The sequence below is a fragment of the Zosterops lateralis genome, assembly GCF_965231275.1.
Source record: "Zosterops lateralis genome assembly, chromosome: 7".
Taxonomy (NCBI): domain Eukaryota; kingdom Metazoa; phylum Chordata; class Aves; order Passeriformes; family Zosteropidae; genus Zosterops; species Zosterops lateralis.
Window position 1 is genome coordinate 458,238 of NC_139767.1, and position 26,476 is coordinate 484,713.

Here is a 26,476-nt window from a genome sequence, read left to right on the forward strand (position 1 = left end):
CACTCCAAACTGATGGATGCTCCGGGAGATCAGCTTGGAAATATGTAAGAGATCTTCAGAGAACTTGTTCTTTCATGATGGCACAGGAGTCCACCTTCCAAAATCCTGTCTTGTGGCAAGAACCCTATGGCTAAGCACAGGAGAATGTATCACTGCAGATCCCTGTCATATCCAAACTATATTTTTGTACCTGTGTTGGACACAGCTCCTTCCTCTGGTCTGATAATTGCAGTTCCATTAGTTTTCCAACCTCAGGAATTCTTCTTTTGCTGTGTTAAGGCTATCCAGCTCCATTTTATTTTTGGCTGGCTGTAGAGCACCAGCCTCCAAGCCAAAACTTGATGGTAAATCTGGGACAGTCTATCAGGAAAAAGCATAATGATGGCACCCAGGAGTTTTATCAGCCACAGCTGTTGCACTGTTTGCTGGAGAAACTGTTCTTTGAAATATATGACCAAAATAAAGAGCTGTGCATCTGCAGCTGCATTATTGTGGATAATTTAACAAGTAATCTCCCCTGAAAGAGCTGTCTGGCTTTATCAACAGCAAGGTGATGAAAAGTGTTCTTTCTTATGGAGACAGACTGGGAGTATTCACCCTGGAGAGAAGGGAGAAGGCTCTGGAGAGAGCTTAGAGCCCATTTCTCTCCTCCGGGAGAGGGACTTGGGACAAGGGCCTGCAGTGCCAGGACAAGGGGGAATGGCTTCCCACTAAAGTAGGATAGATTTTGATTAGACATGAGGAAGAAATTGTTCCCTGTGAGGGTGGTGAGACCCTGGCACAGAGAAGTGTGGCTGCCCCTGGATCCCTGGAAGTGCCCAAGGCCAGGCTGGATGGGGCTTGGAGCCACCTGGGATAGTGGAAGTTGTCCCTGTCCATGGCAAGGAGAGGAGTGAAATGAGCTTTAAGGTCCCTTTCAACCCAAACTATTCTGGGATATTCTGGGATTTCCTTCACCAGAGAAGCAGGGAAAAAAAGGTCCAACACCTTCTGTCTCCTCCCCAGTTACACACAAGTATATCCCAATTCTGGACCACCACACTTGCCACCACATGATCACTGCTCCTTTGTCTCTGTGGACGAGCAGAACATGTCCTGCCCCTCATCCTGATGCAAGACAAAGGCTCTGCTGATAACTCAGTCTTTAATATACAACAGGCCACCTGCTAAGCAGCTCCTTATAAGGATGAATTGAGGTCCCTGTGCCTCACCTCCTTGGATCACAGTGTGAACACCCTAAACCAATCCCACTGCAATGCTGCACACACATCTCATTGCAGCATCACCTCTGGAGGAGCCTATGGAAACCTTTACTTTCCCAAAAGGAGGGAGACACAGCCCTAATTCTGCACTGTTGGTGTTATTGATCCGTGTAGCAGCTCCTCCTCACATTCAAGGTTTGGGCTTCTCCCCATGCTCTCGCAGCTTTTTTAAAAACAGCTCTTCCATCTGAGTTTCCATCCTGTTGCATTCAGTCCTGTCCTCAATCTAGTCCAGGACACCATGGGGTTTCTGTGATCTGCTCTTTCGCAGAATGGGAAGTCTGCCTTTTTTTCTTTCTTTTTTCCTTGTGGAAGAAAGCGAGAGGGACCTCCTGGTCTTTTACAGGCCTGATTTTGCCTAGTGATCCTGGAAGAGGAAAATAGCTCTCCTTTCAGCCCGTGTTTTATAGTCACACAGACATTTCTAGGGCTGCAGAGGTTTTTGACTCCTCTGACTTCTCATCCTCATCATACATTCTAAACTTTATTTTTATCATTAAGGGGCCAGCACTCACTTCTTGCATTTCTATTAAACAACATATCTGCAAGTAAGAGCTGGATTCCAGAGTCCCACCCCAGCTATTTAACAGGGTCTGAGTATAACCCTTCAGACTTCTCAGACATTCCTCTCATGATTTTGATGCCGCTGTTGCTTTTCCGGACACTTCTGCTGGCACATCTTGCTCTGCTTTTTAAGAACTCAGTGAAGGTTCTCGTAAGGAACATGAGTTTTTAAGATATCACATTTAAGGAGCTTGCATTAGAAAAAACCCCCTCCTTGCTCCTTGATAAGCAGATAGAGAAAATTTGGGGTATTTTAGTGCTTTAGTGGATTTGAGCTGGAAACTGGCTGTGGTTTTGGTTTTGCCATAGGAAAGGGAAAAGAGGTTGACTGAGGTTTTGACAAATGCAAAGCACAGGTGCCTTTTAACAGATGTTGGTATTCAGGAAACCCTGTGACCCACATGAAATGAGATTAAACAGCCCTTAGAACAGCAAAACAGAGGAGGGAAAAACTGGCAATTTGAAAGGTCCATGCAATTTTGTCCCCACACACCACCTAACAGTGCTACTTTAGTCTCATGTGCTTAAAACCGTGAGATCATCTTCGAGCCCTATTATGAAGGCAGCAATTAAGTGGCTTCTGGACTGCCAAGCTCTAAAACACCTTGGTGCTCTGCTGCTGGTTCCCTCAAAACCCACCTAAACTCAGATCATGGGAAGATCATTTAGAAGGAAAGTATTTAGTATGAGTGCAGTGAGGCCCTGGCACAGGTGGCCCAGAGAAGCTGTGGCTGCCCCTGGATCCCTGGCAGTGTCCAAGGCCAGGGTGGACATTGGGGCTTGGAGCAGCCTGGGACAGTGGAAGGCATCCCTGTCCTTGGAGGAGGAACTTGTCAGGCAGAAGAGGGATGAGGAACTTGGATCCCCTGTGCAGTGGTTGCATGCTCTGAACTTCAATATGCTGCAAGCTCTGGGCATCTCCACAAACATTCCAGGGACTCTGATTCAGTTTCTGAAGATTAGAGTGAGTTGTGGGTCCCTGGTGGGCGGCAGAATCTCCCTGCAGGCCTTGCTGACAAGCTGTATTTAAGGCTTGTTTCTGTGCTCAGCATTCCCCATGGAGCAGCCCTGGGCAGCTGCATCCAGGGCATGCCGAATCCAGGCCACTCCCCGTGCTCGCCATCGTGGATCCCATCCTGCCACATCCTGAGCGTGTTGGCGTGCTCAGTTCCCTTCCGGGGGCTGCAATTGTCGGCTTGGCTTTTTAGTCCAGATTCGTCCCAAAGTAGATTGGATCCACGACAGGAAAGACTCCAAGCACAAGCTCTGTCAGCTGCTCCTCGTCTGCAAAATCTAAAAGTTGCTGCTCCTGAAGCCAGGCATTTTTATTTGCATGAGAAAGCTGTAGCTGACTGTAAGATAGTCTGTGATCTGGTTTTAAAAGAAAAGGATAAAAATAAGTCTAATTGTGTTCTCGTTCTGCCTCAATTTAGCTGCTGGCCGTTCTCTTTTGTGCTCCCCACATTTCTGGAGAGCTGGTTGACACTTATTTAGGTTGGCACAAACTAAATATAACCAAGTGTGTGTGAAAGAGCATGGACTGGGTCACAGCTTCCAGAGCAGCCAAAAGAAGCATTTTGCCTTAAAATACAAAAATCCAGCTCTTCCCGAGACAGCTCAATGGAATACACACAACCTGAACAAAAAGTGAGCACTCCATTCAGCTCCTGAATGCTGCTGAATTTTTTTTCCAGCTTTTACAGTCCACAGCCTTCTCATTCAATCCTGAATAATAGCTTTGAATTGAGCTGTAAAAGCTTCCGAAGTTTGAAGTCTTTTGACAAGTTAATTTAGCTGTATGGTAAAAAGTTTTTCCCCCAGATAGAATAAAGCCATCATCTCATGAATGTAGTAGTCAGCCAAGGGAAAGAAAACACCATTAGGATTAGAAATGATGGGCTTTCTGGAGATAGTTTGTGGTTTAGTGTAATCTACTATCAATATTTCAGTAGAAAAATATCCTACTCATCATTCAGCTGAAAGTCAGTATCTTTACATAAAACCAACATCCAGGGGCCAGGCTGCAAATTTTTAAAATTTCTATTTCTTTTTTGTCATATTTTTCTTACATTTATTTAGATTTTAATTGTTTTTCACCCTGGACAATGTCGTTTTTTGTTTTGTTTTGTCTGGTTGAAAGAGACAGAATAGAAAAATGGATCAATATTTCCTGGAAGGTTCCCACTATAGAGAGACACACCCCACATTTTTCTCCCAGCAGCTGCCACGGATGAAAGTAAATATATCAAATTGATACCCATTTCCCTTATTTTTAATATTAAGAACCAGAAAATGAGTCCTGATAAACTAAGCGTATCCAACAGTTATTCTAGCCTCAACTTCACAAAGATTCCATATTCATTTTAGATGTACTTCTGCTTTTTATCTAAATTTAAACCTCAGTGTACTACTAAAATTGACCGAACAAAAAAAAACCCCAAACCCTCCAAAAAACAGCTGAGGGAGGAAAGAGATTTCTTTCATACTCTTAATTCTTCAGGTCAATTTGGAGGGATGATGACACAGTAAGAACTTTTGTGCAGTGGTTTGTAATGGCCACAGAATAATTTTTCTCTCTGCAGTAGGAATGATGATCCTTGTGGATCCCTTCAAAGTCAGGATATTCCATAACACATTTGAGAGCATAGCTGCTAAATAAATAGGAAGTTTATAGAAATACAGAAAAATATTGAACACAAACTTCAGCACGCACTTTAATTTTAAAAGCATATTGTACTCATCCGCTGTGAAATGACTGCCATAATAATCCAGTGTATCTCCATCAGCAAAAATAAAGTGTAAATATGGAGAAGAAAGCAAACTTTACATTGTGACCTCCACTTTGAACTTCACTTGCTCGTTTTTCCCCGCAAGTGGGAGACAGGGACTTGATTTTGCCCAAAGCAACAGCAATGACTTGTTTCTGAGAGTCTGGCTCTTACTGCTTCAGGATTTCAGCTCTTCAAGGCCCTGAGTGCTGCAGACTTGATGAAGTGCTGGGAAGCAGCTCCTGCAGCCAAACATGGGCGTGGGGGGCTCAGAAGTGGGGGAGAACCACCTTGTTCTGGCTCAGAGTGAGCTGTGAGGCAAGGAGAGAATGAGGAGTTCCAGCTGAAGCAAAATTCACCAGGATTAAAAAAAATCAATGACAACAAATAAAAGGTATGTTGGAGGAAAACACAGGAGGGGGCAATGTAAATTTAACATTCCCTGTCCCCTCAGAGCTGTGCTGTAAGTTAGTTAGGTGGGTTTGATGGGGTTTTCCTCTTGATGGCAAAAAGGAGTAAACCAGTGCACTGTGGGAAAGATGGAGAACAGATACAGACCATGGGTGGGGCAGGAAAACAAAGGGAGGTCAGTGATGGAGACTGAATAATCAGGAGGAAGAAGAGGAAGCCATCAACAGGTTGTAAATTGTGTCTAGGCTCTACTTTCTCCATGGTACCAAGTGGCACCAGCACATCTTTGGTGTCTAGGCTCCAGAGGAAGTTCCTGCTAGCTGTCTTCCTAACTTTATCCTCCTTTTTTTTAGGCTGTGGAGTGGCAGGATTGGAGAGGAAAGCTGAAGCACCCTCTTTTACTTTCACCAGCTCCCTGTGACTAGCGAGGGAAATTAGCTGGGGTGCTGTGATGGCTGTTTCCTGCTTGAGAACATAAAAAATGGAATCATTCCTGACAAACAAGGAGTTCAGCTAAAGATGAGGTGGAGGTAGGCGGGAAGTTCTGTAATTGCTTTTTATTTAAATCTTTATGAATTAGCTCTGCCAGGGTGTTGGTTTTTATTTTAGCTTTTTATTTTTTGCTTCAACTGGCTTCTGAGTAAGTTTTTCAGCTGCAAATACAGTAAAAACAGACTATATACAGCTATAACCAATATGCTGGATTTAACATATAGCAAGAAGCCTTTCCCTTGTGAATCTCTGAGGTCTGATTTCCATGAACAACGACAAAGGTTTAATTTTCTGCCATTATGCACAGGTTAGCCTAGACTGGGTATTAATAGACACATACTCACACCCACAGCCACAGGTACGGCATCAATCAAAACCTGAAGGTAGAACTTACACTCCATGGCAACTTCCAGGACACAGTTCTCTCTTCTTGTTTCCTGTTTCCAAACTGCTCCAGCAGTGCAGAGAGGGAAGGCAGCTGGGTTGGTTGTAACCCAGTATTTAAAGGGTTTGGGACCAAATCCACCCCTCCTGACTGGAGCAGAAATGGGAACCACAGGGGAGGGCAGACAGTCACCTGGCTGCCACAGCCGTGCCCTGCACCAACCACCAGCAGCAGATCTGTTGCCTTAGTGAATATTGCCCTGCCTTGGTAACCTCCTGGCCCTGAAGCCCTTGCACCCACAGGTCACTCGACACTCAAGAATAATTTGGGAGGTTATTTATACACACGTTCACCCATCCATCTGAGTGCACAAGCTGGCCTCGAGTGAAGAGTGCAGAACAACTCTGCGAAACCTCATCAGGCAAAGAACAACGAACAAGTCCACGAGCCCAAAGAAGCTGCAAATCAAACAAAAAGGGCTTTGGCTTTAGGCAGAAGTGGTGTTCTTAATGTCAGTGGTGCTCTCATGTGTGTATTCCAGGGAAATGTGACCATTTCCCAGGAGCCTGTGGACAATGTGGGAAAGAAAAACAACTTTCAGGGTCTAATCAATGTGCCAAGGATATTTGTAAGGGCGGCCTTTTCAAATGAAAACGAAGGTGGTAAATATCTCCAAAAAGGTAAAAGAGAAAAGCAGCAGTGTTTATATACTACCACGTATATGCAGAATCTGAGAGAGGGACAAAGTTGTTAGCAATTCCCATCAGGTCCCAGAATTTATGTAAATCCAGATGGCTGAACGACACAAGTTCATTTTTTTTTCCCTTTAAGGGAAATCTGGAAGTTTTAAAAACAATTTAGCAAGAGCCAATTAATCAAACGCAGAAGCATGCTGGGATGGCTACTGAAATAAGGAATGTCATGTTTCAGCTTGCCTTAGGCAAGGATGGGAAGAAACTCCTTGGAAGCTTAGCAGGAAATCTCCTTTCCACTATCCCAGGTTGCTCCAAGCCCCATCCAATCCGGCCTGGGACACTTCCAGGGATGGGGCAGCCACAGCTTCTCTGCGAAACAGAAATAATGGAATAATACATCGCCGGTGAGATGTTCCCATTGGATTGTGTCCCACTGGATGAGCCTCCTTGCACCCAATACCGTAACATTTTCCTTCCCATCATCTGGAATGCCTGGAAGCAGGACTTGGGGACTTTTGGGCACTGCGTGAATCAACAGAACACGAGTGAAACGAGATGTGTCAGCTCAAAGGGGCAATTCCACGTACAACTGAAAAATCAATTAAATGTTAAATGGTCGCTGTAAAAACGGGGATAGAGGGAAGCATGCTGGACAACTTCTTTATTTCCTTTCTGTAATTCAGGCGAATGTGTTAAACCATGCCCTGCCCTTTCTGCCGTTTACCCCTCGCTTCTGCTGTTTGATGTTTACAGGCGGTACCTGACGGGTAACACAAAACGGCCCATGAGGGAGTGGGGATGGCGGCTGCGGAACACCGGGGGGGTTAAAAAAAACCGAAGTTCCACGTTTGATCGCAATACGGTCTATACGGTACGGATCTCAGTTGCTGCGGCCTCGGAGAGGGCGGGGGGGGGGGCGGGGGTCAGGAACCCGGTCCTGCAATCCCGATCCCGGCGGGGCCACGGGCTCGGCGCCAACATGGCGGTCCCCGTCCCGCCCCCCGTCGCCATGGTGACGGGCCGCGCGCCACGGGGCGTGGCCGGCGGGCTCAGGGCGGGGCCCGATCGGACCCCTTCCCCCCCCCCCCCCCCCCCCCCCGCGCGCGCCTATAAATAACCCGCGCCCGCTGATTGGCCACGGGGAAAAAATGGTTGCACCACGTGACTCCCCCATCTAAAAAAATTTCCAAGATGGCGGAACCCGTCACGGGCTGACTCCGTCGGTGGCGCGCTCCGCGCCGGGGGAGCCATCGCCGCGCAACGTCCCCTCCTCGCCCGACGCCCAGGTCAGTACGCGGCGATCCGCCGCCGCCGAGCCGCGCCGCTCCCGCCGCAGAGCCCGGGCTGCCCTTGGTACGGGCCCTTTAAGGCCGCTCGCCTCCCCGCCCGGCGGGCTCCCGGCGCGGCGGAGCCGCTCCCGGGGGCCGCCGGTCGCCGCTGCGCCGCGGCCGTGGGAGGGGGCGGTGACGGGCAGCTCGCGCGGCCAATCGGAGGCGCCCGCGCGGCGGTGGCGGGCGGATTTGAGCGGCACGGTGACCCAGGCCGCGCGCTGATTGGGTGGCGCGTCGGGCGGGGCGGTGTCGCCGCGCGCAATCGGCCCGGCCTGGTCGGGCGGGGTGGGCGGGGCGCGGGGGGCGTGACGGGCAGCACCGCCGCCCACTCAGCGCGCGGGGCCCGGTTTTTTTTTGTGAATGGGCGGGCGGGGCTGCCGCTGCCTGCAGCCCCACCCCCCCGCGCCTGTCCCGCCCCTCCCGGGCGGCCGCGGCTCCGCCTCGTCCCCCCCGGCGGCGGCGGCGGCGCTCGGTCCGTGCGGGGCTCGGCGAGGCGATGCGGGCAGCGGTGAGTGACCGGTAGAGCGGGCGGGCCGCGGGCAGTGCCGCGCCGGGGCCCGGCCCCGCGGCTCGGCGGGGCGGGCGCGGCCCTGCGGCGGGGGCGACGCCCGCGGCGGGGCCCTGCAGCGCCGGGCGGGCCGCGGCCCGGGGTCGGTTCTTCCATCCTCTTCCTCCGCGCCTCCTTCCCTTGTCCTTATCGTGGCAATAACGCGGGACTTGGGGAAAGTTTTCGTCCTCTCGTCCCGCTCCCCGCGGCTGTCGGGCTCGGCCGAGGGCCCCGCGTCACCCACCTTCTCCTGAAAAAAAAGCCTCAGAATGGCTTTTTTTTTTGTGCCCGGGAGGAGAAAACGGGGGGTGCTGCCCTCGGCAGCGCGGTGGTCTCGGGGAGCCCGGCGGTGGCAATGACAGGTCCGAGGCCCAGGGACTGCAGCCTCGCCGTCAGAACTCCGTTTTTGGGGGCTCGAGGGCGAATAAACCACGTGTGCCGCTGCGAAACCTCAAGCCTTGGCTTGCGCGGGGCGAAATGAAGCAGAAAAAAACGAGGTTTGGGGCTGGCGGAGGATCGCGGAGAGAGGGAGATGTTGCCTGGCCGTCGCGTGTGGGCTTTGCTGCAGGGATTTATCAGGGGAAGATGCTGCGGGATCCCGGCGCTCCCCCAAAATGTTACCCGCTGCCCCAGATTTGCTCTCCGGGGTGTTTGTGACAGCTCGGCGGAGCGGATGGATTTACATAACAATAATTTGACGCTGTCAGTGCTCGGCTCTGGGCAGCGGCTGGAGGGGAAGAGAACCTACGCTTCGCTCAAAGCACTTGCGTAATTGTGTTGTGCTCTCACTCCGCGGCAGGGGAAGGTGCTGGTTTTGGTGGATTTTTTGCCTGTCAGTAGGCTTTTTTGGCAGATTTGCATAAATCAGACCCGTCGCCGCTAACGCCCGTACAAGCGGATTTCGTGTTTCAGCCTTGCCTCATATTCCGGGCTGGATTACAGCTCTCAAAACGCTCTCAAAGAGTGGGGATCTGGTGTCGGGAAGGTGTGGGTGGATTCAGGGTGTGAAAATGCCTTGTAAAACTCTGGGATGGGGCGTGCGGCGAGGCATTGGCTCTCTCCTGTCTGCCCCGCTTCTCTCCCGCCAGGCAGCTCGGTGCCGTGCTCGTTTTCCACAGCTACATCCCCTTGTCCTCATAGCGCTGGTTGGAGGCCGGGGAGATGGAGCAATCGGTATTTTGGCACCGAGAGCCACAGCAAGTGAATAATCCCCTGGCTGATGCGTTTTGATTTACTGGTATTATGCCCTGTCAATAAATGGGGCTCGTGCTGCATTTATTCCCTGCCCTCAAAGTGCTTTGCTCTTGCCAAATCTACCTGGAGTTAATCATCTGAATTGTGCTTTTTTTCTTGGTTGTTGTTGTTGTAGCAGCAACATTTTTAAAAGCTAAGGAGCTCTGAAGTTTATATAATAATCTGGTTCTTGGCAGGTTTTTTTTTTTTTTTTTTTTTTTTTTTTTTGTGTGTGTGTGTGTATGTGTAATGTGGTCAGTCGCAGTGCTGAGTTTTAATCATTTCTGATGTTTCCAGCACCACTGTTCGGAGTTCTCAGCCTAAAAAGCTGCTGCTGTTGCTCCGCAGCCTTGCTGGTAGAGTTGAGGGCATTGAATTAAAGAAAGCTCAGCTGCTTGTATACAAATATACAGCATTTACAAGGCAACAAAGTTATTGCAGAACCCTGCTGTCACCATGGCAACACACTCACTCAATTACATTTGGAAATGTAAAATGCCACCCAGTTAGAAAGAGTAAGTTTTAGTGACTGCAGATTTTCTGGGTGAAATGTGGAAGATGCAGCTTTCCAGGATTCTCTGCTTTTTCCCTCTGTCCTTATATGCCTTAGCATATGCATCTGACAGATGCCAGGTGTTGATATTAAGTTGTGCCCTTGGTGGTCTAAACTTAGGGAAAAACATCTTTAAATCTTCACAATTTAGACTTTGTCACCCTTTTTTGTTTTTTTTTGGTTTTTTTTGGTTTGTTTTTTTTTTTTTTTTTTTTTGTTTTTGTTTTGCTTCAGGACTTAGCTTTAAGAAAGGAGACAGATTAGAGAAAGCATTTTGAAAATCAGCTCAGAACATCAGAAGAATTTGTCATTTGCTTAATGGGATGGAGGTGTGGAAGGAAGGCATGAAAATCTTGGGAAGAGAGGTCTGTTGGGCAGCCTGTGGCTGTGTGCTACCATCTCCTAAACAGACTATCCTTAAGTAGAGGAGAACTGCCAGGTGTGAATTACCATGTTCTTGAGAAGGCCAGGGAGCATCCAGGGTGGGAGATAACAGGTGGAGGTGACCCAGGTCCTGGTGTGGGATGCAGGTGATCTCTGCAGTGGAAATTAGTTTCACTTTCTTACTTGTCTTTTGATGGTGAATCATCAGGAAAATAAAGAAGGGCCAGGTTGGAAAGGGCTTGGAGCAACCTGGGATAAGAGAAGGTGTCCCTGCCCCTGGCAGAGGGGTGGGACTGGATGGGCTTTAAGGTTCCTTTTCACTCAAACCATTCCAAGAGTAGATGAAAAGGAGTAAGATCAGTTTCTTGTGTAATCTTTGGGCTGGTGAAGATGCAACTCTCTGCTGTGCTTATGTTTCACAGGCAACATCCCATTAAGGCAGAAAAGATAAAAACCAGCAGTGCAGCAACAGCAGGAAAGGGTAAATACAAAAAAAGGTAAATACAAGAATGAGGTTTTTTTTCTTGAACTAGTAGTGATGTGTTTATAGACACCTGGAGATCGATGAACTCCTGAAGGAGTTACCTGGTAGCTGGAGCCGATAGGAGATATTTAGGTGGGTCCAGATGGCAGTGGGTTGTCTTGAAGGAACAAGTTTTGCCTAAATCTTGAAGGGCTTGAACTCCAGATTGCCTCCTGAGCCCTTGGAGCATCTGGTGTGGGAAGGTTTGCAAGTCCCATGGACCTGTGTTAGCTGAGGGTTGGTTTTGGGTGGAGGCTTTGCCCAATTTGTCAGGTCATTCTGCTTTCGGCACCAGGCTGTGATGTGCCAGCCTTGTGGTTTCCCCACTCCTGGAGAGCAACAGCTTGAGCAGAGTGACAGCAGCCCCCACGGTTAGTGCCTGGTTTTCTCCTGGCCATACAATCGTGGAATGGTTGGGGTTGGGAGGGAGTGGCACTCATCCAGTGTCACCCTCTGCCATGGGGCAGAGACACCTTCCACTGTCCCAGGTTGGCCTGAGCCCCAGTGTCCAACCTGGCATTGGGCACTTTCAGAGATCCAGGGGCATCCACAACTTCTCTGGGCGGCCTGTGGCAGGGCCTCCCCACCCTCCCAGGGAGGATTCCTTCCTCCCATGGGCAGAAGTGAAGCACAGGAGCTGCCTGTTTATAGCCTGCTGAAAAGCTAGAGTTGAGTCTTCAACCTTAAATTCCCTGTGGGACTGTGGGGTGAGGAGCAGGACTTGTTCAGAACAAAGGTTAAAATTGCCTGTGAGTTTAGCTCAGTTTGCCCTCTTTATCTCTCTTTCAAATGCTTTGTGCTTTCTGGGGAATAGATCTTCTAAAGCCAGCTTGAGGTGTATCTGTGATCCAAAAACTTGCTGCAGTGCCTGAAATTTGTCCTCGAGGTTCATTAGCAGGTTTCAAATCAGGGGAAGCTGCAGACTTTCTATATCTGAAGTGCCTAAACACGTTGCAAACGAAGTGTTGAGACTAAAACTTGCCCATAAATATGTAAGATGGGATAAATCAAATATTTCAGGAGAGTTTTCCTTCATCTTCCAGCATTCCCCTCATGCTGGTGTTCCAGGTTGTGTGTATAAGGTGACTGTAACCAGCTGTCTCCATGTGTGTCGAGACCCTGGTTCTATGTGGGTTAACTGATGCTTCCTTCAGGGTTTGAGAGCCTGAGTGCTCGCTGCCCAGCTGTGCCAGCTTAATCTTGGGGTTAAAATGCTTCTTTGGGGTCCTCCTCCATCTAAAGAAGTGTTTGTGCACTCCTTAGCATTGTATATTTATGTATAAAAAATGTGAACCCAAGCTCTTGGGACTGTATTTCGCTTGTCTTGTACCCCATGGGTGAGTATACACAGAGGAGTTTATTTGCTCAGTGGGATCTTGCTGGCCTGTTTCAAATGGCAGAGCTTGTCCCAAACCACAAGAAAATATTAATTGAACATGTTATTGGGCCACTGGTAATGGCATTTGTTAAATATTTGCCAAGTATTCTTCTGGCTGGCTTCTTCAGTGGTGTCACATTCTACTTCGTTGCTCTGCCAGTTCACCTTTAGCTTGTTTCCAGTTATCCCATCACTTTTCCATCATGTTTTTCAATCCTGTTATTGAGTCTGTGTGGGTTTAGATTTTGTCAGAGTCCTGCTGGAAATCCTTGAGTTTGTATTTCTGTAAAGGTGTGTTTCACTGGGCAGAGAAGTCAATGGGATGTGTCTTGACACTGAATTCACAATTGCTTTTCAGTTTTGAGCCCCTTTCCCTCATAGATAGCTTCTCCCTTCCATTTACCTTTGCTCCCAGCTTCTCCAGGTCCAGGTATGCCAATGCTCCAGAGCAGTGCAAGGAAACAGAGCAGTGCAAAGTTCCCCTCACTTGCTGAGCTTAGAGGTCTGGCTTGAGGGGGAAAACCCCATAAAAATATGTGTGTTCACCTCAAATAGCTGAAGCTGACAAACAGCAGAAACACTAAAGCTATCTGCTTTCATAATTAGAAATCTGGCAATATTGGAAACCAGTAAAAGGGATAAATAGTCTTTTAAAATATTAAAGTAAAAGCTGCGTGTGGTGGGGGAGGAAATGGTTGTTAGCATTTTGGTTCGATTTAGGTTGCTTCAAATATATATACATATAAATATATATATAGCCCATATTGAATCCTTGGATGAAGGAACTCCTCAGAGCCCTCCTGTAATTAAAGCCACTTGCATTTTGATTGTGTTATGCACAAGCCCAAACTGGGCCACGTTTACTTTCTCCTGCAGTGGACCATGTTGATAAGGCAGTATATAACAGATGATTCATGAAGTGCTGCTTGTCATTGCCAGGGCTGCTTGAATAGTGAGCAGATTTTGGGCAATGCTTCTTCACCGGAAAGATTTGGGCAGTTTAAACTAAGAGGAGGTGGAGGAGGAGGAAAAAAAATCTGCACTGTATTTCTGTCTGTCTTAAAGGAGCTGCTTCACAGCATTTATAAGAAGTTGGTGGGGAGAGAATGGGTGAAATAAATGGGGGTAGAGAAGCAGGAAAGCACACAGAGGTTGCATAATGGTGTTGAGAAAGGGAACAATTAGAAAAAGACCATAAAATCTCTTGAAAAGTGGTTTTCCCTTTGCAAGGAATTACAGCTTGGCCTTCCCCTCTGAAAATCCAGGCCTTTTCTGTGGCATTCATTGCTGGGCACATCTTGATCAGCTTCATTTTTTTTTAGCTCATTTTTGTCCTGAATATTACCTCAGAGAAATTTGATTAAAATGTGCCTCAAAGAACCATCTCCCAGTGCAGAGGAATGTGTGTTGGCTCATGGTCCTGGGCACACTCAGCCCTCTGACCCCTCATCAGTGTCTGAACCTTTGTTCCTCACGTAAGAAGCATTTAAACCCCAAAAAGCTGCAATTGGAAGACTGGATCTTTGGGCCACAAGAATCCCTTTTTTTTTTTTTTTTTTTTAGTTTGGCCAAAACTAGGTTATTTTAATTAAGCTTTATTTTCTAATAGTAAGCCAGTTATTTCATCTATCTATTTATCTATCTGTCTGTATCTGCTGGAAGAAGAATTGTATTTTAGGGGTTTTATTTTCTGCTGTCACAGGATAAAATAACGTGCAGGGGCTGAGCGTCTCAGCCTGGGTTTTGGCAGCACAGCAATGCGTTGTTTTAAATGTCTTTTTAAGCGTGTCACTCCTTCATTCCGGGGAGCACTGACATCCAGCTGTACTGAACTCCATGTATCTTTCATGAGCAGTGAAAAACCCTGATATTTCACACGTAGGAAATAAGTCACTTTATTAATTTTTCTGGAGAAGTGGCGCTTTAATGAGGTGTCTGTCAGTGAGACTTAATTACAGTTAAATTCTAGGAGCATTAGTACACTGTGTCTTGTTCTGTGTAAAATGAACTTCCATTTGTCATGTGTGTGCTGGAGCATTGGTTTGCTGATAGAATTTGTGTTAACTCCAGTTTGAGGAATAGTAGTTACTCATCACTGGGCTGTCGCCAGTCACTTCACATCCTTCTCTGGTCTGGATTTTCCTGATGTGCTCCAACAGCTTATGTTGCATTTGGTCTGGGAGAATAATGCTCAGGTTGGTTCTGGGGTTGTGTTGACAAAACATTCTCCAAGAAAAGGGCTGTCAATGTGAGCCTGAAACAAGGAATTAATCCTGGTGTTTGCTGTTCCCAAGAAATTCTCAGTAAAGGACTGTTTTTCAAAGCATTTGGAAGGTTACATTTTTCCCCAGGGGAGCTACAGTTACCTGGTTCTTGTTACTGCCATTTGTGGTGGATTCTGGTAAAATCCTCAATACAGGTGGTTCTCTTGGAGAGCCAAAAAAATGGGCTGCCTTTTGCTGCAGGTTCATGTGCATGTGGAGTGGTGATATTTGCTTCTCTGCTCAAATAATGTGTATAAAAGTGAAGAAAAATCACATTTTTCACACCTTTGTAACGAGGGTTGTGCAAACTGGAACATTCTGTGAACTTTAGCCTTGGGAGCTCAGGGCAGGGAGAAGGGAGAAGTGGGCAGGTATTTGATAACACTGGTTTGGAAGGAAGTGGGATGAGATGGAAGATGGGCTGTTGGCCGTGACTTTGGATGCAGTGGGTCCAGCTGCAGACAGATAGAGATGCAAAGATCACAGAATTCCCAGGGAGCTTTGGAAAGGCAAGAGCTGTGTGCAGACTGTCCCTCAGGGTGGTCCTGAGGGAAGAATTCATGGGTGAAACCGAGCTTTCCTGCAGGCTGGGTTGTGTTTTACAGCACTGCATATGTGGAATTTGTCTCTTCAAGTGAAAAGAGTCTTTTGTCCAGCCAGCAGAGACTTCCAATAAAAGGAAACTGCTGTCCCCAGTGCTGTGGGTGAGTCAGGAGAGGGACCTGTCCAAGGCATGGCTTGAACGGGGTCTCCAGGAGGTGACACTGAGCTTGGCCTCGTGCAGCATGGCAGGGCATGTGTCCTGCCAGGAAGCCTGGCTTATTTCTTCAGCCTGCTTGGGGAAAAGGGGAGCACAGAGTGCTTTGGAATAACTCAAAGGATACTGGATCATGTGGAGGTCTTGGTGGAGGGATGACACCTTTTTAAAAAGGGGCTGGCACCTTTCTAAAGCTGGAGAGGGCAAGAACACAGTGAAGTTCAGCTTCCTGCTGCCTTCTGAGGGAGATGGCACAGCTTGAATGTGGTTTGTGCTGCTGGAGCATCTTCAGGGACAGGCTGAGTTAATGGTGGGACTCGATAGTCCTACAAGTCTTTTTCAACCTTAATCATTCCATGAATGTGAGCAGGATCTCTGGTGGGCTATTGCAAAGCTCAGCCCATCTTTGCTCCCCCTGCAAAGCAGAAAGCCTGGTCTGACACTGCTCTTTCTCCGGTTGGTCAGCAAACCAGCCCCTGGATTCTGTCCCCCTGAGCCCTGCTGTGGATGGGAATTACTGCACAGGTCACCTGAGCTCTCCATTCTTTAGGGCTACTGCTGCTCTTACTCAGCAGGGCAACGAGGGCCTGGGTGTGTTGGGTGGTGAGAACGCTCAAACTTCATGTCTTGTCCTTGCTGTATGCCGAAGAGGAAGCAAAGGCAAAGTAAAGAGGCTACACAGAGTCAGGTCAGTTGGGATCTGGTGCTGGATGTCCTGCTGAGTGATCAGCCCTTCCAGTGGGCTTGGACAGACACTGGCTACTGTGATGTGCATTTGTATTTCAGTTCTTCCTCATGACCTGATGCATGTGAATCTCCCAAAATAAATTACTCTCCATGTGGATTCTGTTGTGCATTTTTCCTACCCAAGGCAGATTTCTTATTTGAGTCAAATAGCAGTGCTTTGGTTGGGAGGAAATGTTCTTCACTTAGTTATTTCCACAACTGATACCTGCTGTCAGATCCTGGTGGTGGCTGAAGGATACATTTGAGTCAGGGTTGCCTCTCACAAGATATTGGCCTGGAGGCATGATCAAAGGAGGAGGGAGAGGTCTAGAAAGGAGTATTTTTTCTGATTGTACATGGTTGGTACCTAATGCTTCCTTGGGGGCTGCGTTTGCCTCTCCTTGTCAGGCTTTTCTTCATCCCCTTATTCATTCCTGCTGCTTCATCTGCTCCCTGTGCCTCGGATGGAGCCTTTGAGGATGGGCCTAATCATAACGGTGAATGAAATATTTAATGTTAGGAAAAACACTTCCTGCTTGAAGCTTTGCAAAAACCACCAGCTCGTGACGGGGAAAAGTAATCTGAGGTTTTGTGTTATAAATTATTGAACCTGCAGAAAAGCTGGAGACTTCTGGGACAGTGGACAAAAAGGCTTGATGTGATTTCAGGGCAAAGTGTGGCTCTGTCACTGGCTGCTTTATGCCTTGTAGAAGATGGCCTCGTCATTGCAGTCTTGTTCAGGAGGACATTCTGTAAGCTGTTGAGAGGAGAAAAGACTTTCACTGTGCAAATTTCTGAGCCATCCCTGCAGATTTTGGGTGGATTTACACAGATTTCACGGTCTTGTTCATCTCAGTTGCTGTGTCTGGGTGTCTCTTTGCTGCTGTTGCCTCTACTAGGTTGTGTTCTGTTAACAGAAAAAGGTGGTGGTGGTACCTGCTGGATCTGATTCTATTATTCTGTAATTGCACTGAAACAACAAGCTATAGTCAAAAGAAGGTGAATATTATATTTAGAACTTGAAAACCACCTCTGACCCCAGAAAGCTGATGATAAAGCTGGCCGGGAGCCTCACTTTGTATATTGGGACACTTCTCCTTATCTGTATTGGTGGTTAAGGGCTTGATTCAGCACCTGGTAAAGCCAGCAGGGATCTCCCTTTTGCCTTGAGCTGGCTGTGAGCAGTGACTCCAAAGTGCAAACATTCATGTGGACCCAAGGGGGAGGCTCTCGGCTCTCTTGGGCCAGCACAGTTCTCTGGCCAGACGTTTGGGGCAGACATCAGGAGGGATTTCTTCCCTGAAAGAGTTGTCAGGGTTTGGAAAGAGCTGCCCAGGGCGTGGCAGAGTCACCATCCTTTGTGGTAGCCCAGGGCCAGTGGTGTGTGCAGCTGGGAAAGCCCAGGGGCCAGCATTGTCCCTGGGTGGCAGCCACGGAGTCACACCAGTGTTGTGTGGCCACCAAACCCAAGTGTCCTCCTGTCAGCTGACAGCGTTAGAGTCACAGCTGAATTCTGTTTGGCACTGAAAGTGTGCTTCTTCTGGGTTTTGCTCTAAAAATGCTTGTCTAAAAATAATCTGCTGTGCAGGGATGCTGGAAGCTGGGGAGCAAACAGAGAACTTGAGCACAGAACATAAGGCTTGGCTGACTGCAGGGATGGGATGGTGGAGCAGCAGCCAGGCCAAGGCAGGAAAGTTCTGCCAAGGGGAATAATTCCCTGGGAAGGGGAGGAGGAAGTAAGGGAACTGAGAGTGGCAGGTAGACATTGAACTCTTCCATCAGCCACCAGCAACTGGGCTGCCCCACTTCAAAGGGAGCGGGCCATAAAAGCCCCAACAGCAGCTGGGTGAGGAAGATTGCACCTCAGATATGAAATCCTGCTGTGTAGCAGCTCAGCCCGGCTGGACTCATGCGGGTCCTCTCAGAACCGGGAGTTTGGGCTGCACAGATACACAGACAGTGCAGCAAAAAAAAGCACTCGTGTTTAATGAGGTGCCTACCTCGTTTAAAATGGCAGCAAACCTGAGCAACCTGACCCATGCAGAAATGAGAGCATCTCCTTGGACCAGGCTTATCGCCCTCCCCAGGACAGGGATATCCAACCATTGTACACTTCCCTTCAATCTTCTAGTGCCAGTGTGAATGTCATTCCTCACATTCTTTCCTTAGTTGGAAAGAGCTGATCAGGCCTGGAGGCTGGGTGTCATGCTCAGAGATAGCTTAGGCTTTAGCTGTTGGGCTTTCTCTTCCCTCTTCCCGAGGGTATTCCTGGAGTGGGATGCCCCAATCCAAGGAGCTAGTATGGACATGTGATCCTCCTTGCTGCCTTTTTGCTCCTGTAGGAAAAATTTTCAGTGTCTGCATTTGCTAGAGGACTGTTTTAGAGGAGCAACTTAGACTATATTTAAATTAAAAAAAAAAAAAAAAAAAAAAAAAGGCAGCATATTCTTGGCAATAATTTCAACTTTTGCAGTAAACTGTCTACATTCCCTGAGGGATGAGGTCTCCTTTTGAGAAAATCTGTTCTGGATTCAACATGTTTGACAATTTCTCTGTATGACTACCTTCAGGTTTTTGTTTTGGTGGGATAAATGAGCACAATAATGTGTGTACACTTCTAAGTGCTCAGCTCGGGAGTTAATTTCTAATTTTTGTCTTTAAAATATCAAAACCCTCTCTTCAGGATACCAGGACTGACAAGGTTTGCGTTCCAGTATTGCAACACAAGGTGTTCTCTGTTTCAGACTGTAAATATTTATCTCTTGTCAAAGCTGAGCAGTTACTATTGGGAACTGATCTTGCATGTGATAAGACTTTCCTTAAGGAATTTGTTTCCTTTTATTTACAGTGCTATCGTATATTTAAATTCCAGGGCCTCAGCATATAGCTCTGAGGCTCCTTCCTAGCACTGGCAGCAAAAATGGCAATTATGACAGCCTTGGAATAGGGATAAGGGAATTCTGAGCATATGCTGGAGCCAGCCAGGGAGTGTGGCTTAGAAACAGAAGCAAACCAAGGCCAGGTCCTGGTGTTCTCCTGCCAGGGCAGTGCTGGGGCCGCCTGCGATGGAAGGGGCATGGGTTGAGCTCAAGTGAGCACAGGTGTTCCCTGGGCTGACATTTCCCAGCTGCTGGGCTATTCCCTCTTCCCTCGGCTCTTCTCTGCTGGAGCTGGCCCTCACAGCCCTGTCCATGTCTCTGCTTCTCCTACCTGCCAGCAAACTTGCTTTGTCATAACCTTCCTGCAGCACTGGGAGCCTTCCCCAGCGACCTCCTGTTAAATTGCTCTCTGCTGTGTTTGCCACAGGTTTAGGGCTGGGTTCCTGCTCCTGTGAATTCTTGACGCCTCCCTGCTGCCTGCAGGTCCTGCTGCTGGAGGGCTGGAGCCTGCTTTCATCTCCTTGCAGTGCGTGGCATTGCTGGGGAAATTGTTTCTGTTGTATTATCCCTCATGTGGGAGGCTTATTTAGCCTGCAAAGGTCTGGGTTTTATTTTTTACATCTCCCTAGCTTCTGTACATGCTTATTTTTTGATGACGGTTGCTTGAAGTTCTCTAGGCTGTTGCCTGCATGCTGGAGTCTTGGAAGAGCAGCCAAGGGCTGTTGAGGATGAGTGCAGGTTGTACTATTTTCCCTCTGTTAGGGAACAGTCTCATTGAATGGAATCAGTTAGTGAGGCTGAGTTTAACCCCTGCCATGGCAGAGCGGAGCTGCTTTTGCTCTTGCTTAGCAATGTGCAAAATATGTATCTCAGACTAGAGCCAGCACTGGCCTTTGAGCTCATCTCGCTGATTCAGAAGTGATAGGCATATAAAGTGGAGTGAAAATAAGAAATGCTTTCTTTGCCTCTGGTGTTTAAATATACATCTATTTATTCCACAGGTATATACTTCATGTATGTGAAAACAAATCATGTCTATATTTAATATTTTCATCCATCCATATTTCTGCCTGGTGTGTCTGTCCAAACCCCAAGGACAACAGATGGATTAAAATCCAGGGAATGCCTTTAATCATCTCCAGAGTTTATCATTGCTATCAGATCACATCAACTTCAGTTCTTGCTCTGTAATCTCTGTCTCTAGGGATGCACATTCAATATACCCTTTCTTTTCTCCTCTCTGACATCTTGGGTGAAATTTGCAGTTTGTGGCTTTGGGGCAGCAAGCCCTTTCCTGGTTTGGGGAAGGGTTTGTAACTGGGACTGGACGGGGGCAGCTTTTCCAGGGTGGTTTATGGCTTTATGTAGAGTTTTTAATAGCACTTGCAAATCAGACTGCTAAAGGTAAAGGGCCAAAATTATTCATAAACACTGTGATAATCAGAGTGGAGACTCTTTGAATAGAAAGCTTAGTTCAGGATTTCCTGGAGTGAGAAGTAAAGCTGTCTTGGTCAAAGGGAGCTGCTCTGTGTGGATTCAGTGCTGAGCTTATCTCCCTTGTTTAATGCGATATATTTTAGCAGAATCAAAGTTGGTTCTGAGTGTTACTGGGAGAAATGGCAGTCCATTTGCATATTTACTGGCTTCTGGGAGACTAGATATGTCAGCAGCCTCTACTCCTTTTCACTCGATCTTATCTCCCCATTCCATTTCAGGAAAAAATTCCTGCAGTCTTCTTCCTCCGCCCCAGCCTTGGAGTGTGCTTTGCATGCCGAGTGTTCTGAGGTAATGGGACTCGTGTTTGCTTTGCAGTGGCCCTGCGCTTTACTTGAATGTAAAACTGGTGCTGAAATGTAAATTTTCAGCTGCCTGACATCCCGAGGAGGTGTTTGTCTGTCAGAGTGTGCTGGAGCTGTGCATGGTTTCCCTCAGGAAGGGGCTGCACTTGGCTGGAGGTGGCTGCAGACATTGGCTGTCAGGCCATTTTTTCCCCCTCTGCCATAATGTAACTTATTAATCATGTTCATAGAAACACAGAATCATTTAGATTGGAAAAGGTCTGTAAGGTCATCAAATCCAACAGTTCCCCCAGCACTGCCGCTGACCCGTGTCCCCAAGTGCCACATCCACATGGCTTTTAAATCCCTCCAGGGATGGAAACTCCACCACTGCCCAGGCACTGATAACTCTCTCCACACAGAAGTTTTTCTAAATATCCAACATTAACCTCCCCTGGCAGAACCTGAGGTTGTTTCCTCCTGTCCTGTCACTTTTTACCAGGGGGAAGAGACCAACCCCACCTCAGTATAACCTCCTGTCAGGTACAAGATGGATCCAGATAAACGCATACACGCAAGAGTCTTCGGATTTGTTTTGTTTTCACCTTGTATTTTTTCCTGTTCATTTATTTCAGAGTATCCCAAGCAGCAGGTGATAGGGTGGATAAGGTTAGAGGAGATCCTGCAGAGCAGGGCTTTGGTGACTAATGGCCACTTATCTTGAAAGCCCAGCAATTCCTCCTGATGTAGAAGCTGGAGCTGTTAGCCAGGAATTACAGGAGGAGATTTAGGAGCCTGGAAAGGTGCAAAATCCGAAGCTTCAGTAAAGCAAATAACACTGCCCCCCCGCCCCCCCCCTCGCCCAGACAAGGTTGGACTTTGATGTTTTAAAAGGCTGAAGAGGGATGAAAGCAGGTGTAAATTACTTTGCTTCATTCCCATCATGAAAGAGGAGCAAGTTGCTGGGACGAGTATTCTGTCTGTGCTGTTTAGTGTGAAAAGCCATAAAGGGTTTGGAGGTGTTGGTGGATGAGAAGCTCAGCATGACCCAGGTAAGTGCTCTGCAGCCCAGAAATCCCAAACCCCCAAATCTTGGGCTGCATCCCAAGAACTGTGACCAGCAGGGAAGGGCAGATTCTGCCCCTCTGCCCCACACAGGTGAGACCCCACCTGCAGAGGTGCCCTGGCTGCTTTGCAGTCCAGTTTTCTTATTTCCAGGAAAAATTCCAGTTTGCCTTGCTGTGTTCACATTGTGCAAACAGGCAAAATGGGACATATAAAATGTAAATCCTAAAGTAAATGGTGCTCTTCCTTCACACTGAGTTGAAGAACCACTGTGATGTTGGGAGCAACACCTGGGAAGTAAGTTCCAAAAGTTTGCTGGCCTTTGTCTGTCAAAGTAACTTGGAGGTACTTCTTTAAAGGGTTTTCTTCCTCTTTGGTTTTGATGGTGTTATAAAAAAGATAAATATATAATAAAGAACCTGAAACTTGGAGTCTGAGAGGTGCCAGTTGTTCCTTCCTTGCTTTTCTTGCTTGTCAGCTTTTCAGACTGAAGTATTTGCCTGAAGATTATAGTTTTCATTCAAAGGTGATGCTGGTCATGAAAAATGTAACCCTGCTTAGAGGGGTACAACAGAGGAACCTGCATGTTTGTGGTGACTGACTTGGTTTTCTGTCTTGGCTGTGGATGTGGCTGGAAAATGTTAAGTGTGATTTAGAACTGGAAATCCTGGAACTCCTGTGAATACAAAGCCATAAATTTACTTCAGCTTCCCATGGGGATTCCTGCCCATTCAGTTATCAGCAGTCTGGGGCTTGGAGTCTCAGCAGCTTTGACAGAGGAGCTGGGGACTGAACAGAGTGCCCAGGACTACCCTGTGTCCGAGGGATGATCCCATCAGTGGAAGGATGCTGTGAGTGGTTACAGGTTTTCCTGTAGCGAACAAAAGGAAATTATATTGCACTTTTAAGGCAAAGTTGTGAGTTCTTGCTTTCTGTTTGGTGCATTATCCTTCATGCTCGTATGTAAAATTTGGATTTAGATAAAGATCCTTTGAGTAAGATACACAAGTGCACAATGCACTCACAGGCTGTAACACATTTTTATTGGCTGTAGGAAAACAGGCCCTTTAGGAGGAGAAAGGGCAGAGTGGCACCACATGTTGGGTTTGGGATTAGATGCCCTTTGAGGTCCCTTCCAACCCAAACCATTCTGGGATTCTATGATCCCATGCAGTTCATTGGGACTGGGGTCTGGCTGCTTGGGTGGCTGTGGGAAGGGCAGTGTTTCAGTATCATTATTGGCATTCATTGCCAGACAGGAGGAAAAAAACATGCAGAAATATAAACTTTGGAGCCTGTGCTGAGATCCCAAAGCTTTTGTGGGTGAGGGTGTGCTGTGCCCGATGAGCTGGGCATCAGCCACGGTTGAGGGTGCTTGCCTGAGCTCCGCACACATTCCTGCAGTGTGAGTTGGGAAGCACGGCCTGGGTCAGGGGGGCAGAGTTAGGAGATACTGGAGGACAGGAGTGACACCGGATGTCCTCAAACAAAATAGCTTTTTGGAGGTGGACAGTGTTTGAGCCAGTAACTGAGGCATGAAAAAATGTAATAAACACTGAGTTAAAGTGGCTCCTCCAGAGAGAGTGCCTGGATGAGGCTCTGTGAGCAGGTGTGGAGAGGGACCCCTCTGCCTGGAAGGAAGGTGAGCTCATGCTGGGGACACGAGGTGATCCCAGTCAGCCTCTGGAGCAGGGGAGCAGTCCAGGGGGAGCTTTGCATGGCACTAAGTGCCTCCTGGCTGGTTTGATGTGCTGGCAGTGGTTGTGCTGCAGATGAGAAGACGCAGACTGTTGTGCTCTGTGTCTGTGCCACTGTTTTGTGGCCGACAGCAGAGGGCTGAATGTCCACTCCACAGTGATGCAACGTGTTTGTGGAGACCTTGGGACATGTTTCTTTCCCAGAGCATGCCAAAGGTCAGGACTGCCAAAGCCACGGGGGCAGTAGGTAGGAATGGCAGTGAGGTTAACATGGGGCACTGGAGAGTAGCATGAAGCTTCTGGATCAAACTGGCTCTATCAGAAAAAGACTTGAGGAAATGTCTCACCAGACAAAAGAACTACACGAGTTGTGTGGCAGGCTTGCTTGAGTGCTCAGACTAAATTATTTTCTCTTGGTAATCAGATAGCATTCAATTAAAAAAAAAAAAAAAAGAGAACTAGGCTGACCTTAAACAATGTTTGTTCTTTAAAAAAAGTCAATAGTCTTTTTCCAAGTTAATGAGGTAATTAACAGTGATTGATGACACATGTACTCAGCTATTTTATGCTGGAAGACCAGATGGGTTAGGCACAGCTAGTGACCAGTAATTCTGATTCTTTGTCAGAAGGAACAAGAAGTTCAAATGTGGCTGGAACAGCTCAAGTACCTGAAGAGAAAAGATAAATGTTTTTCTGTCTGCTTTTGCCTACCTGAGGAGCTGAAAAACAACCCCAGGTAAAAAATTGCTTTCAGCCGGTGAGGTGAGCTCCCTGTCTGCCAGCACAGCCTCTTCCTGGCACTGAAAATGTTATTGGGGGGATTCTGGCTAATAATAATAAGGAATTGTGTAATTACAGAAGGGTTTGGGTCCAAAGGGATCTGAAAGACCATCTAGTTTTACCCCCTGCCATGGGCAGGGCTGCCCCTCACTGGTTCGGGTTCCAACTTGGCCTCAAATACTTCATTTTTAATCACTTCTTTGTCAAGCACTTAAAAGGAATTTTGATTTTTCTGCTCCAGAGTGTGTAGTGAGTGTGATCTGCAAAGCAGGGATGAAGAAACGGGATAAACTCCCAGTCTGCATTTACCTTCTGTCAAGCACTACTTTCAGCTATCTGATTTGGACTCCTTTGAATGTGGAAATAGTAGGATGGAGGAAAAACATGGAATTGGGAAAGAAGAGGGCCTCAGAAAAAGCCAAGACAGTAGATTTTTATAGGTAGCTCTGCCCAATTTGTGCCGACTCCTGCAAGGCTCGGGTAGCAGCTGGAACAGGCTCCCGAGGCAGACTTTTATCCTTTCTCCCTCCCACGCGGATCCATCTGTGAGACTGCTTGTTCTTGCTGCTCTTGCTGAGAAACTGGATCGAGCTCAGAAGCATCCTCCTCTTTCAGACCCTTTGCCAGAGTCTTGCTAGTCAAGGAGGGCTCTGTATTCCTGCAGATTCGCACAGTCCCCGGTTTCAGTCACTTGTGTTTCTGAATCTGCAGCTCTTCCTGCTTGACTCTGAAAAAAATAATTTCCAAGCTGTTGGCCAGCTGTTTAAATTGGAGCTCCCATGGAGTGAACGAGGTGGTATTTCCAGATTTGCTTGGGATCTTTTGTTAAGAGTCTTGGGTGATGCTTGGGAGGATTTAGGTTCACTCCTCATGCACTTTGTTGTTCCCAAAGTGGTTTTGCTTTTCTGTGTACTTGGGATACTTACAGTGGTTTCAACATCAATACTTGTCGAGGTCTCAAAACTGATAAGAGATCTGCCCAGTGGTATTGCTATGAAATCTGTGGAAGTAGAAATCGTGTAGATACTCCAGTGTATTCCTAGCAAGGAAGAAGAAGGGGCACAAAAACTTTTGTGGTTTTGGGTGTCCACCTGAAGATTTTTCTTTTTAGTCTGTGGAGGCACTTTTGGTTTTCAGCGCAGCTGCAAGTGCTGGTCAGGGTGGTGATTTGCAAAAGTGCCTGTGCAAAGTACCACAAGGGTTTTCTCAGTCTGAAACTTAGTGAAGAAAATACTTCCAGGGGCAAGCTCAATAATGTCAGTTTTGTGTTAATTTAACATAGAAATGGGCAAAGAGTGCTTTCACTTCCACTGAGGTACCATATTTTCAGTTTGGGCTGATGTCTCAGCACTTGGATTTCCAGAGGTGAAAGACAGCACTGCTGTCAGAGATCAGTCCGAGCATCTGACTTTGAGACACAAGTGAAAAGAGCCTGGGAAAAGCAGCTTTACTCAGGGAATCTGAATGTGTGCCCTGGAAATCAGTTGTGGAGCGTTCCTTGACAATAAGAAGCAAAAGGATGGGAAACTTTAGAAAGCATTTTCCTTGATTATTTTTGCAGAGAATTTCTGTTACATGTAATTAGATTAAGTATTTCCACCTAGGCTTGCCACCCTTCTGTAGCTGTGGGCTAGTTCTGTGTTAATGAAGCAGCTCATAATTAGTTAACAGTGTCTTGCCACTTGTGGCTGCTGTTCATTTTGTTTCTGATGTTGACTTCAGTGATTGTGTAGCACTGCTTACGCTGCAGGGAATTGCTTATGGAATAATGGCAGGATTGCTCCCAAAGGCACCTCCCAGGGGCTGTCCAGGGAGGCACTGCAGCTCCTGGATGAAGTGAGGAAGTTCAGAGCAGATGTTGGTTAGTCCTGGACTCTTGGTACACACACACAGGACAAACATGCTGAGAGATGGAATCTCTGACTGTGCTACCCACAGAACCAGTCACGAGGTCACAGTATTTGGTGTGAGCAGCAAATCTTCCCTGTGTGTGTGAGCTAGAGA

At 47.4% G+C, this 26,476-nt stretch overlaps 1 protein-coding gene across 6 annotated transcripts in view; it reads left to right on the forward strand.

Moving 5' to 3' along the window:
* Nucleotides 1-7,763: 7,763 nt before the first annotated feature.
* The window catches only part of HDAC4 (histone deacetylase 4), a 172,319-nt gene continuing 153,606 nt past the window's right edge, over nt 7,764-26,476 (forward strand). For 4 of the 6 annotated variants that reach the window (XM_083865586.1, XM_083865590.1, XM_083865589.1 and 1 more), the window contains exon 1: nt 8,338-8,416. The gene's annotated coding sequence lies outside the window, so the exon portion shown is untranslated. Of the gene's footprint in view, nt 7,864-8,337; nt 8,417-20,867; nt 20,938-26,476 lie in introns of those variants that run through there. The other 2 variants (XM_083865587.1, XM_083865588.1) reach the window with 2 other exon arrangements.